General features: G+C 35.7%; 1 protein-coding gene across 1 annotated transcript in view; it reads right to left on the reverse strand.

The window, feature by feature from the left end:
* Positions 1 to 14,377, reverse strand: part of CCDC73 (coiled-coil domain containing 73) — a 165,443-nt gene that overhangs the window by 136,329 nt on the left and 14,737 nt on the right. The window lies entirely within an intron of this gene.

Consider the following 14,377-nt stretch of genomic DNA (forward strand, 5'->3'; position numbering starts at 1 on the left):
ACTTTTTAATATAAAATCATTATCAACTCACTGGTAGTTGCAAAAGAATGTACAGTGAAGTCCTATGCACATTCACTCAATACTCCCTGCAAATGTTAACATCTTGTATAACAAGAGTGCAATACTAAAATTGTGCATTTGACTTTGGTACAATCCATACAGCTTATTAGCACTTCACCAGTTATACACATAATTATTTGTGTGCATATGTCTGTGTGTATATATACTTTTTGGCAATTTTATCATATTTATAGTTTTATGTAACTATGACCACAATTTAAGATACCAAACTCTACAATCAATACAAGCTTCTTCAAGCAGCTTTTTTGTTGTCATACTCACTCTCTTCCCTGCTTCTTAACTCCAAGCAAATGCTAATCTGTTATCCATCTCTGTAATTTTGTTATTTCAAGAGTGCTCATAAATGGAATCACACATCATGTAACCTATGGCTTTTTTTTAGGTTCATCCAAATTGTTACATGTATAAATAATTCATTCCTTTTTATTGTTTAGTGGTATTTCATGGTATGGTATTTACTTAACTACTCACCCACTGAAGAACATTTTAGTAGTTTCCAGTTTGGGACTATTATGAATAAAGGTGCTATAAACATTTATGTACACATTTCTCTGTGACCATACTTTTTCATTTCTTAGAGATAAATGCCCAAGAGTAAAATTGCTGGGTTGAGTGAATATTGAGTCCTTTCTTAGTTGTAAAGGAAACTGCCACATTATTTTCCAGAGTGGCTATACCATTGTCCATTCCCACTGGCCATGTGCAAGTAATCCCAGTTTCTCCAAATTTCCACCAGCATTTGGTGTTACTACTATTTTTCTATTTTTGTCATTCTCGTAAGTATTATACTAATAAGCATTTCCAGAGAAACAGAATTAATAGGATGGATATGTGTGTAAATATATGGTGAGGGTGTATGTATACATGTGAAAAAGACTCATACACATATATATAGACATAGACATACACACACACACACACACACACACACACACATTTTAATGAACTGGCTCACACAATCGTGGGGGCTGCCAAGTCTGAAATATTTAGGGCAGACCAGCAGACTAGAGACTCAGAAAGAGCTGGCATTGCAGCTCAAGTCCAAAAGCAGTCTGGAAGCAGAATTCCCACTTCCTTGGACAACCCTAATCTTTTTCTCTTAAGGCCTTCAACTGATTGGATGATGGCCACCCATATTATGGAGAGTAATCTGCTTTACTCAAAGTCTGCTGATTTAAATGTTAATCACAGCCATTAAAATACCTTCATAACATTATCTAGACAGGTGTTTGACCCAAATCTGGGTACTATGGCCTAGCCAAGTTGACACATAAAATTAAGAGAGGTATGCATTCAAGAAACTTTCTAAAAGGAAAATTTCAATTCTTGAAAATGATGAGCTATGTTATTTGGACCAATCTTCCTACTAAAAACAACTAAAATTTCTAAATAAAATATTTTTAAATCTTCTCAAAAGCAACAAAGACTGACAAGATAATTATGGAATGAAATTCTAAATTCTAAAAGAAACCAAGAACCAAGAAGTAGACCAAGCACTAAGAACTATCTTTACCAGTGGATGTTTGGCAAATTAAGCAAAATTAAACTATAGTTTTAATGAACTCTGATTTAAAATGCATGGAATTCAAACTTAGGGCTTACTAAGCCTAATAACAGACTCACTATATTAAGTAGAATTCAAAAGAGTTAAACTCTCAGGTAAAGCTGAACCAAAAGTAACCTACCTTCTACAGGAGAGATGCCTTGGTGCCAAGCAAAAAAAATTTTAAGGGAAAAGAAAAGGGAGGAGGAGACAAAGAAAGAGAAGAGTAAAAAAAAGTCTTATTCCAGAAAGTTATGAACAGTTTAATTTCATATGAATTTCTAAATAAAAGCTGCTTCATAGGATGGTGAAAGAAATCTCAATCTATTAATATAATTTAAAATGCTTCCAGATTGATAATGTCCAAAAGAACTTTGCAGATGCAAATGAAAATTTATTCTAGAAGAATAAACTTAGCCAGGTACGGTGGTGCACCCCTGCAGTCCCAGCTACTGGGGAGGCTGAAGTGGAAGGATCACTTGAGCCCAGGAGTTTGAGGCTGCAGTGAGCCTTGATCATGCCACTGCACTCCACCATGGGCGATACAGTGAGACCCTATCTCAAAAAAATAAAAGAAAGAAAGAAAAAAGAAAGACAATGACAAACAGAGAAATCTGCAAGATGTCTGAACAGGTACTTCATAAAAGAGTATATCCAAAAGGCCAAGTGGATCTCCACACAGGAAAAGAGGTACGTAGCTTCATTAGTAACTGGGTATATGAAAATTAAAATGCCAAGATTCCACATACCAGATCAGCCAAAAATTTAGAAGCTTGACATTACCAAGCATTAGGAAAGAAATGAAGCAATAGGATCTCCCAGATATCATCAGTGTGTTAACAGGTAAGACCACCTTGGAAAACAGTTTGGTAGTATTACATTGAACATACATACCCTTTATCTGTTTAACAAACTTCCCCTAAACATAATGATGTAAAATACTAATGATTTAAAATATTTTGTTTGTTTTATTTAGCTCAGGATTCTAAGGATTGCTAATTTGTGCTGGGATTAGCTGGGTGGTTCCTCTGTTCTCTGCTGGGTTTATCAAAGAGTCTATGATCAGCTACCTGTCTGAAAAGTCTATTTCTGGGAATTCACTGTCCACTGTGGTACAAGGACAACTGGACCACATACCTCTCATATAGCAAGGCAGCCTTGGTTTGTTTATAAAGTGGCTGGACTGGGTTACAAGAGGAAAAGCGGAACATTCAAGGCTTTCTGAGACCCAGGTTCAGATATGGGGCAACACTGCTTCTGTCACATTCTATTCATCAAAGCAAATCACAAAACCAGCCAACATTCAAGGATGGAGAAATACACTCCATCTTCAAATGTGGGTAGACACAAAAGGAACATTTCAAAGAGTGCTACTACAGAGAGGGGAAAAATTGTGAAACAATCTACCAGACATCCCTATGACCCAGCAATTACTCTCTTCCATATATATTCTTATTCTCATTTTTATCTGTCAAAATCCTATCCATATTTCAAGGATCCACCAAAATATCTCTTCCTCTAAGAAGTCATTATGGTCGCACCAATTAAAGTGGTCCCTTCATATTGCTGAGGAACCATTACAATATATAACTATTTTATTATACAACACATTGTATATCTGGAATCTATGTAACCTCCCAAAGCCAGTGTCATGTATTTTAGATTTTTTAAATGGTATCCTTTTCACTTACAGTACTGATTTCTGTATTAGTTATTGCTGTATAACAAACCACCCAAAACCTAAGGGCTTACAGCACTAATTTATTATTTGTCATCATTTTGTGGATTGGCTGGGTTGTTTGTCTGCTGGTTTTATACAGGTTGTTTTATACAAGTTTATTCAGTGGTTAGATTTGCTTAGTTAGGATTGAGCTCAGCTGGAAAAACTGGAACTATGGGTCTCTTTCTTCACATGTTTTTCACCCCAGACTTCTTCATAGCATGGTGATCTCTGAGGAGTATTTTTAAGAGTTCAAAGGCAGAAACTGCAAGACCTCTTGAAGCCTACACTGTGGAGCTCATACGGTGTCAATTCTGCCACATTCTATTGACTAAAGCAATTCATTAAGCTATCGTAGATTCAAAGGTGTGAAGAAACTGATTCCAATTCTAGATGGGAGAAACAACAAGGTCACATCGTAAAGGGGTGTGGATACACAATGGTAGGAATTTGTGTCCATTAAACAATATGTAATAACATATAAACAATATATAAATAATTACCAGATAAGAGAAGTTCTTGTGTTCCTAGAAAACCAGGATGTTATACAAAAAATTCCGCAATCACAAAGAGGATGGCAGAGAGACTTTACGGAAACTGGAAAAGCAGTAAAGAAACCGTTACAGGAGTCTGGAAAGATATCAAGAAATAAATGGACAAAGTATTGTTTGCAGTAACTTGAAAAAAAATGTACTTAATTAAATTGTGGATCTGACTAAGGTGACTTCTAGGCCGAATACTAGAAGTGTAAACTGACTTTTTTTTAGTTGAATATTAAAAATATGGGGAGAGAGATGAATTCAAAAAGAAATTGCTCAGGTTCATAAGTCAACTTTGGAGGATATACTATACAAAAAAACCCAAGATGTGCTGGGTTGGAAAATAAAATCATTTAATATCCAATCAACAAAAATGTTCACAATAAGAAATAGCTCGAATAAATATCAAACCACAGGTAAGTATGTTAAGAATATTTTAAGACCATGGAAAAATTCAAGGCAGTCTTACACAAGGATCTCAAGGACATTATCTTAAGAGCATCCTGACATGCCCAACATAGGAGAAATCAGTCCTAAAAAGATTGGCTTTGGAGAAAAGAGTCATAGAAACTCCAGGAAGCTTTGTGTTTGTTTGGTTTTGGTTTTTTAAAACTTGTACTGGCAGCAGCACTGCCAGCTTGGACTAAAAAGGACTGACACGGTTAAAAATGAAGAGGCCTTTGGACCACCAAAGAACAATGTGTAGAAAACAAGACTAAAACAACCACCCATTTGCAAATAGAGGCCATGTTTTATGGAAAATGAATGGCCTTTCAAACAGCTAAGCCAAGAATCCAGAGGTATGGCCAAGATGAAAACAATGTACTAGGGAACAACTTCCAGGTTGCAGAATGGAGACCTAATCAAGAAATATCCCAAGCCCCTGATATCTTGTGCCCACTTGCATTTCAGAAATGCTATGAACTAGTGACTGCTAAATGCTACTATTCCTTCCCTTTTTAAATAAAAACATCTACTGTGGTTATCATGTCCCTGTCTCACCACTGTGTATTGAATGTGTGAGAGGCAAATAATTTTTTTAGTCCATAGATCTCTGGATCAAGAGGACCTATACTTGACAAGCTTCAGTCAAAGAGCCTAAATCACATTCAAACCGATGCAGATCAACTAACCCTGGACTTTGAGCCCAATACTGTTTGAGGTTGGGATTTTTGGAAGTCTTGGAACAAAGGTGCCTATGTTTTGCTTGAGTGAGAAATGTAAAACAGGTAAACTGATAAACTGCTTAATGTGACCAGTTCCTCCCATCATCTCATTTGAAATATAATAGGGTCACTTCTCCCTTCCAGAGATGAAATCTACGTCTCCACTTCCTTGAAACTAGGATTGCCTTACAATTTGTTTTGGTCAATAGGTCTTGATGTCTTTGCATTTTGAAGATGTTGCTCTGAACCTGCCATGCCATGTCACACGAAGAACAAGAAGTTCAGAATCAAAGACTACATGGAGAAAGGAGCCACAGCCATCCCAAATGTCCCAGCTGAGGCTACTCCCCACAACAATTTTCAAACTCAGGTGCAGTTGCAAGGTAGGCAAGATCAGCAAAAAAACATTCCAACGAACTCACAAAATTATGAGAAATAATAAATCACTGTTTTTTTGCTTGTTTTGAGACAGAATCTCACCCTGTCACCCAGACTGGAGTGCAGTGGTGCAATCTGGGCTCACTGCAACCTCTACCTCCCAGGTTCAAGCATTTCTCTGCCTCAGCCTCCTGAGCATCTGTGATTACAGGTGCCCGCTACCATGCCCAGCTAATTTTTGTATTTTTAGTACAACGAGGTTTCACCGTGTTGGCCAGGCTGGTCTTGAACTCCTGACCTCATGATCCACCCGCCTTGGCCTCCCAAAGTGCTGGGATTACAGGCATGAGCCACCATGCCTGACCATCACTGTTGTTTTAAACCTTTTAGTTGAAGGTGACTTGCTATGCAGCCACAAAAATTCAGTATTTTTAGTTTAATTTTTTTTATTCTATTCTCTGCGTTGTCTCTTTTCTCCAAGTTTCTTTTCTCCCATTTGGTTTTCATCTCTTTCACAGTTTTCTCAAATGTCTGATGATCCCCAGCTGTCTGTTTATATTTATAAGTAATGCATTAGTCAATATCATAAAAAAAAAAGCAGGGGGACTGTTCTAGATTAAAGGACAACACAGAAACATGACTACCAAATGCAATGTAGGAACTTTAATTAAATCCTAGATTTAAAAAACAAATAGCTATTGAGGACATTTGGAGAAAAAATGAGACAATGTGAATATTGAGTACAGTATATTGAGATAATATTCCTAAATCAATACTAGATTTGTCAGATGGCTATAAAGGAGAACATCCTTGTCCTTGTTTAAGGAGATACAAGCTTAAGTATCTTGGAGCAAAGTATCATGATGCTTACAAGTTACTTTCAACAGGTTCAGGAAAGATAGGTATATAGAGAGATTAAAACAAATGTAGCGAATTTTTAGTAACAGGTGAAATCTAGGTAAGGTTATAAAGGTGTTGGCTATTCTATTATTTGAACTATTAAAGTTGAAAATAGAATGACACACTATAATCAAGAAGACAAATAATAACAACTGTTGACAAGGATGTAAGAAATTGGAACCTTCATAAACTGCTGGTGGGAATATAAAATGGTGCAACTAGAAAACAGCCTAGGCAGTTCCTCAAAAGGTTAAACATAAAGTTACCATATGACTCAGCAATTCCACTTAGATTCCCAAGAGAACACTACACACAAATATTCATAACAGCATTATTCACAATAGCCAAAAAATGGAAATACCACAAATGTCTATCAACTGGAGAACGGATAAATAAATGCAGCCTATCTATAAAATAGAATGTTAGTCCATAATAAAAAGGGATGAAGTAATGATATATGCAACAACATGGATGAACCTTGAAACTGTTACACTAAATGAAGAAGTCAATCACAAAAGGCCACACATTGTATGATTCAATTTGTATGAAATGTCCAGAATAAGCAAATCCACAGAGATGTAAAGCAGATCTGTGGTTGCTTAGGTTGTGGGGGGATGAAGCAGGATTACAGGTATTGATCGACTTACAACCTATGCAACTTACAACCATTCAACTTTACGATCACTCAACTTTACCACCACAATCACTAGCCACGACTGCTCCGCGTCTGGCAGCGCAAAAGTTGCCCAGCTGGGCATACAACAATGCGGACCAGCTTCTGGCAGCACTACCATCTCCGCATGCACCATTTCAACTGTTATCCCAGACTTGGTACAGCAATTTGTGTTTTGTGTCTTGGATATTTTTCATCAAACCCCTCCCAAGATGTCTACCAAGAGGAAATTGTCTTTACGCCTCAGCCTGCCAAGAAGGAAAGAAAGGCCATCAATCTCAACACGAAAATGAAGGATTGAACGGATGGCACACGATGTGTTTCATCCATATCATGAAATTTGTGAAGAAAAAAAGAAACATACAATTCAGACAAAGCTCACCATGTTTATGAAAAAACCAACTACGGTAACCCCAACTGCTGCCTCAGATGACATCAACAATCCGCAGCCAAGCACCAGTGGCCAATAAAATGTTTTGTACATGTTTATATATTTTGATATGTTTTGCAATTGGGAAAAATGTTTCCTATGGTATTTTTTACACCTGTATTTTGTATTTTTGTATGCACCTGTATTTTGTAATTTTGCATGTTTTGCAAATATTAAACCAGTTGTACTGGTAATGCAGTGTATTACTTAAACCTGACGAATGTAAAAATAAGAAACAAAATGGTGTAGAGATGATACAAATGGCATAAAATGAACAAAGAAAATTATGATATATAACAATAATGAAAGAAAATTGTGATAAAATATGACTTAAAGATTTTTATAACATCATTTCACAGTACTGTACATATAGCCTACTCAACTTAGAACCAAATCATGTTACGACTGGTCTTTCGGAACTAGTCATGGTCGTAAGTTGAGGGGAATAGTGGTCGTAGCTGTAGAGGGGAATAGTGAATGACTGCTAATGAGTATGGATGGGGTTTCTTTTTGAGGTGATAAAAATATTCTAAAATTGATTGTGGTGATGGATAAACAATTGTGAATATACTAAAAATTATTGAATTGTACACTTTGAATGAGTCAACCATATGGTATGGAAACTACATCTCGATAAAGCTGTTTTTAAAAAGTGGAATGATACATTAAAAATTGAATGGGGCCAGGAGTGGTGGCTCATCCCCATAATCCTAGAACTTTGGAACGCTGAGGCAGGAGGATCACTTGAGTCCAGGAGTTCAAGACCAGCCTGGGAAATGCTGTAAGACCTCATCTCCACACACATACAAAAAAAACCAGGCATGGTGGCACACATCTCCCAGCAACTTGGAAGGCTGAGGTGGCAGATCACTTGAGCCCAGGAGTTTGAGGTTACCGGCCTGGGTAACAGAACAAGACGCCGTCTCAAAAAAAAAAAAAAAAAAAAATGGTGAATAGAAGCATTGAGGGAGAGCTTATTGACTGACAGTTTTCACTACTGGGTGATAACAAAACAGATTCTTCACTAGGGGTTCACCCCCCTAATGTCAATATGTAGACATGTTTTCTCTCAGGTGTTTCATTTTTCCCAGAAAACTCTCCATTTTCCTGTCCTGAAGTTTAAGAGGAGAGGGTAGGGGATTTTATCTGGCAGTATGCCTTCTGATAGAAGGACAATAGTAGAAGGTAAGGATTCCACAGTTCAATTAGTAGATTTTTACTTAATTTCCATTTTCAGCCCCATGCCTCATCCCTGTTCTCTGCTTTATCTGGTGTACTCCTAACTAGAATTGCCATGGTTCCATTTTTCCAGCAGACAAACTTTTCATCTCCTGCAGGGAAAGAGACCTGGAAAGGTTCAAGTACTCTATGCATATATTTTCAACAAGTCTTCTTTTTTATTCCCAAGTTTTATTCCTGCCTTTCAGAGTACCTATTGTTTCCAAGTGCTAAGCAAACTTCTAAACTTTTAAGTCAGTCACAATACTCCTGTTTGCTTTCTGACAGACTCTGTTAAATCATCCTCTGTTCTCCTGTCCCTGTGAGTTAAAACCCTTTTCATGCATTTTAATGAGCATGAGAAAAATAAATGGAAGTGGTCAATCTATCACGTTTAATTTAAAGTTCTAAAAAGGATTCAAACTCACCTCCTATTTAATTATATAAACTCTACTGTGCATAGAACACTCGAACAACATTGGTCCTCAAAAAATATGTGATGGCATTTCAGAAAATCATGAAAGAAATGAAAAGCAAATAGAAGAAAAGGAACTTGGAGAAAAGAGACATTATGGACAGCAGAATTTAAAAAATTAAAATTAAAAACATTGAGTCTATGATCATGTAACAAATAATTCCCAACTTAATGATGTAAAACCTGAATTATTTCTCATAATTTTATAGAGCAGTTGATTAAAGAAACATTGATTAGCTTCCTAGCATATGTACAGCACAATGCAAGTTTCTCAGTATAGAGTTCACAATCTGGTTGGAGAGACATGGAAATCAACAGTGTGATAAGCACTGAAACAGTTTAAGGAGAGTGTTATGGAAAAAATGATATCTATCTAGGCCTTAAATACTCTCTGACAAAAACTCTAAGAAAAAATAACATTTGAAAATATATACATTTATATAATTTATCATTTACATTTATATAATTTATCATTTACATTTAATACATTAATTTACCAAAGGAACTTCTACCAGAGTGTGCATCAAATGTAGATGATTTCTTTGCCACTCAGCTTTGGGAGGCAGTGCTGCCACTTCAGCCACTGCTGTATCCCCCAGAGCCCAGCAAAATTTTTGGCACACAGTAGACACTGAATAAATCTTTCAATTCAAAAACATACCAAATTTATTCCAGCTTTAAGGCCTACAGGCTTGTTGTTCCTTCTGTGTGGAATGCTCTATATCCACATCTTAACATAGAATTTCCTTCATGTTTTTGCAGTCTCAGGTCAAATGTTACTTCTTCAGTAAGTTAGCACACCTAATCACTCCTTAGCATATTATCTATCCTGTTTTATTTTCTCCAGAGCACTTCCACTATCCTAAATCATCTTAAATGATGTTGATTATGCATTAATTTTATTTATTGTATCTCCTCCTTTAAAATACTAGCTTTGTGAGGTCAAAATCTCTTCTCTCGGCCATACTGCAGCTTCAGCATCTAGGACATGACCAGATACAGCATAATATATGAGATTAAATAAATATTAGTTGAGTATTAAATAAATTTACCTCACTTACATAGTCCCTGAGGGTATTTAGTTAGTGACTCCTGCTTCATTCAAAGAGCAACAGATTGGGAATCTGTTAATATTAATAAATCTGTTAACAGGTAGCTATGTTTTCACATGCTTTGTTTGACCTTTTTGTATCTCCTTTCTTATTTTATCACTTAACTTACTTTCAGCTTCAAACTTCTATCACATGACTGCCATGTGACAGATTCCCAATTCATCTTCAGCAACTTGTAAAGTATTCATTTACATTTTTTCACACCAAATTTAACAAATCAAAATTTGTACTTTTTCTTCTCCTTCAAATCTTTTAAATTTCATTGCTGTCCATAGTATCGTGTATTCTAATCTCCAATGAACATTCACAAAATCTTTGACATCTTTCTCTTTCTCTCTCTCACTGCTTCTCCACCTCTTACTTTCTCTGTCAACCACACTCACTTTCACTTTCTCCTTCATCTCCTAAATCTAATCTCTAAATGGACATGTTTGTTCTTCCTTCTCATTTGCTCTTAGATTCATTCTGCATTACTACTCCTACTGCTATCAATCTATCCAGACCCTCATTACCTCAGACATGAATTATAATCACCTTTTCCTGTTATCCCTTTATTTAATCTTCTCTCCCACGTCAATCTATTGTGCATATTTTCTCTGGAATTATTTTGCAAAACATCACCTAAATCTCATCAATTTCCAAATTCAAGAGTTATTTTTGTATACAAATCAAGCCCAAATGTCTTTGCCTATAATTTCAGGGTTCCCCACTTTCTAGTTTCATCCCCCTTTTCAACTTTAATCTTCTGCACCCAAAAGACTTCCTCTATTAGTTTCCTTACTGTCTCCTACTAATCCATGCTCATTTTTCTTCTATACCAAGAATAACTTTTTACTCACTCCACTTATCTAACCATCTTTTATGCCCATTTAAAGGCCTCTTTTCTCTAGAAACCCTTCCCTGGCCACTCTAAACCACAATAATCCTTCGATTTTCTAAATTCATGTTGTGTGCTTAAATTCAACACCAGAGTTTAACAAGAATTCTCCAGTTCTTTGTATATTCAGTCTGCCTCTCCAATGGGATAAAGGCAAGAACTGTTTTACTCTTCTTTCATTCACTCCCCCAACCCCACAGCATATACATATACATATGTATATATGCAACCTCTTACCACCAAAGCAGTTTCACTTATTTTTCCTTTGATCCTCAAATTGCTTCTCTGAAGTTTATAGAGTATTTCTTTCTACAGAGTATGATTTTTTTAAAAAATCATTGAACTTAAAGTCAGAAGTCCTAGACTTGAGAAAAAAACTTTATTGCTTTCTCTTTTTTTTTTTTTTTTTCTTTCTTTTTTTGAGATGGGGTCTCCTCTGTCACCCAGGTAGGAATGGTACAGTGGTGTTATCTTGGCTCACTGCAACCTCCACCTTCTGGGTTCAAGTGATTCTCCTACCTTAGCCTCCCAAGTAGCTGGGACATAGGCATGCGTCATCACACCTGGCTCATTTTTGTATTTTTAGTAAAGATATGGTTTTGCCATATTGGCCAGGCTGGTCTCGAACTCCTGACCTCAAGTGATCTGCCCATCTCAGCCTCCCAAAGTGCTGGAATTATTGGTATGAGCCACTGAACCCAGCCCCATCACTGTGTCACCTTGAAGAAATAAAAACCAGTTTTTCTAAAACTGTTTCCTAATCTGACAATAAATTTTAAGTTTAATGCAAAAATACTTTAAAAGACCAGCACTGTTGAAGGTTTACAAAAGATTTTTATCTGGATTAACAACCCTAATTGGGTAAATTAATGAATAATTCTGAATAAAATATAGGAAAAATCTAAACTATGTCAGATTTCACTTTCTATACTATTGAGCCTTTTTAGAAGTTATTATTACATATAATAATGATATTTTAAACATTACTAACATTTTATAAGAAAGGCATATTTCTTTGAATAGATCTGATCTATTACTCATATTCCAACATATTACAAAAGAGATTTAAGGTAGTGATTTAAGAGGTTTACTACATTTGTATTTGTGATTTTTATTAATAAAGAAAGCTAAACTATTTCCATCAAACTGTTCCTTCTATTTTCTATGGGAAGTCAATGTCAAAATGTTACTCATTTATCAGAAGTACTCTTTAAAGTATATTTGTTATGTGACTTGGTATGTGTTTCTTGCTGTATATAAACTATTTATCTTAAATGCTGTACATTCAAAATCATTAGCCAAATATCTGTGGAATCTGGGAATAGTATCTCTTTACATTGAGAGCAGAAAAATCATATTACTTATCTTCTTAATAATCAAAAATGTTAAAACAACAAAAACATTTCATGTTATTATGAAATAAATAAGCGGTTTTCAAAGTGTGGTCCCTGGACCAATAACAGCAACACTTAAGACCTTGTTAGAAATGCACATTCTCAAACCTATCTCAGATCTACTGAGTCAGAAAATGGGGGATAAGATCCAGCAATCCTGTGTTTTAACAAGCCACTAAAACGTGACAACCACGGAAATACATTAACATGACCATGCAAATGCTCACTTGGTCACTGGGTGTTTTTAAACTATGTACTGGAAATTTAACTCTTGTCTAGAAAAATATCTTTTGTTTTCTTGTCTTAATTTATCAAATGCAAAGTTAAAGAACTAGACAAAACTGTTAGCACTATAAAGTGGCCTTAACAATAGAACTGAGAAATTCGAGGCTAGTTGTAATCTTTCGTATTAAGAATCAAAGAATACTGATGCTAAATACCTAAAAACATGCAAATATTCCCAAAATATGAACCAGGACAAGTAACTAAGAAGATTAAGTATTTCTCCATTTGGTAAACTTTAAAAATGTATAACTGGAGTTAGGAGTGTTATGGAAGGAGCTAATAAGCAAAGCACATGGTAATCAATCCTACGATTTTAAGTAAATAATCTCTGGGCCAGCATTCCAACTGGTGTGCTAGGACAATGTTCCATGAATATATTACAAGTATTCATGTTCCATGTATATGTTACAGATATTAACAATCATTGATTCTCTCAGTACTGCAAACTGCTAGGCAAAGCCTGGGAAGACCAAAACATGTAGGGCTGGTTGCAACCTGTGAAGAGTAGTTTTGTCCACTTGCCTCTCTGTACTATACAAATACTATGTTATCTTTTTCCAATTATGCCTTCGTGTGGGGCAAAAAAAAAAAAAGAAAATAGAATGTATGCAGGTTAATAAATGACAGCTTTCCATAACAGATTACCATACATCTCTAAATGAGCTAAAATGCAAGATAAAAATAATCACTCTTTTGTCTTTGAATTAACAGTGAGCACCTCAGTGGTAATCTTAAAAAAAAGTATATATTATATTAAAATAATACCAAGTCAGGTGTGGTGGCTCATGCCTGCAACCTCAGCGCTTTGGGAGGGCAAGGCAGGCAGACTGCTTGAGGCCAAGAGTTCCAGACCAGCCTGGTCAACATGGAGAAACACCATCTCCACTAAAAATACAAAAATTAGCCATGTATGATGGCACATGCCTGGAATCCCAGCTACAAGGGAGGCTGAGGCATGGGAATCACTTGAACCTGGGAGGCAGAGGTTCCAGTGAGCCAAGATCGCACCACTGCACTCCGGCCTCGGCCATACAGCAAGACTCTGTCTCAATAAATAAATTAATTAATTAACACATTTACCTATCAAATTAGCAAAGGTTTTTAAAAAATAATAGTACCGTACTAGTAAAAATAAATAGTAAAAGAGGCATTCAAATAGTTCTGGTAGAAATGTAAATGGAAGCAATCCTTTCAAAAAACAATTTAGAATGTCTCAAGAGTCATAAACTATTCTATGCTGACTCCACATCTAAGAATCTATTCAAAAGAAAAAAATCCTAAATGCAGAAAAAGTTTTATGTTAACAGATGTTTACAACTAAATATTTACTAATAAAAAAAAGAAAGAAAAGTTAGAAACAACCTAAATGTCCAGTAATAGAAAAATAGCCAATTAAGTTATCACTATCTAAAGGAATATATGTAGTCACTTAAATAATAATGGCTAACATTTGTTGAGCACTTAATACATGCAAAACTGTCTTCTAACACTTCATATTTAGTTCTCCAAACAACTTGATGAGATGTTTACTGTTACCATTTTCATTTCTAAATGAGAAATCTAAGGCATAGAGACATTAAGGAACT

Source organism: Saimiri boliviensis, chromosome 6 (genome assembly GCF_048565385.1).
Source record: "Saimiri boliviensis isolate mSaiBol1 chromosome 6, mSaiBol1.pri, whole genome shotgun sequence".
NCBI classification, from domain to species: Eukaryota; Metazoa; Chordata; class Mammalia; order Primates; family Cebidae; genus Saimiri; species Saimiri boliviensis.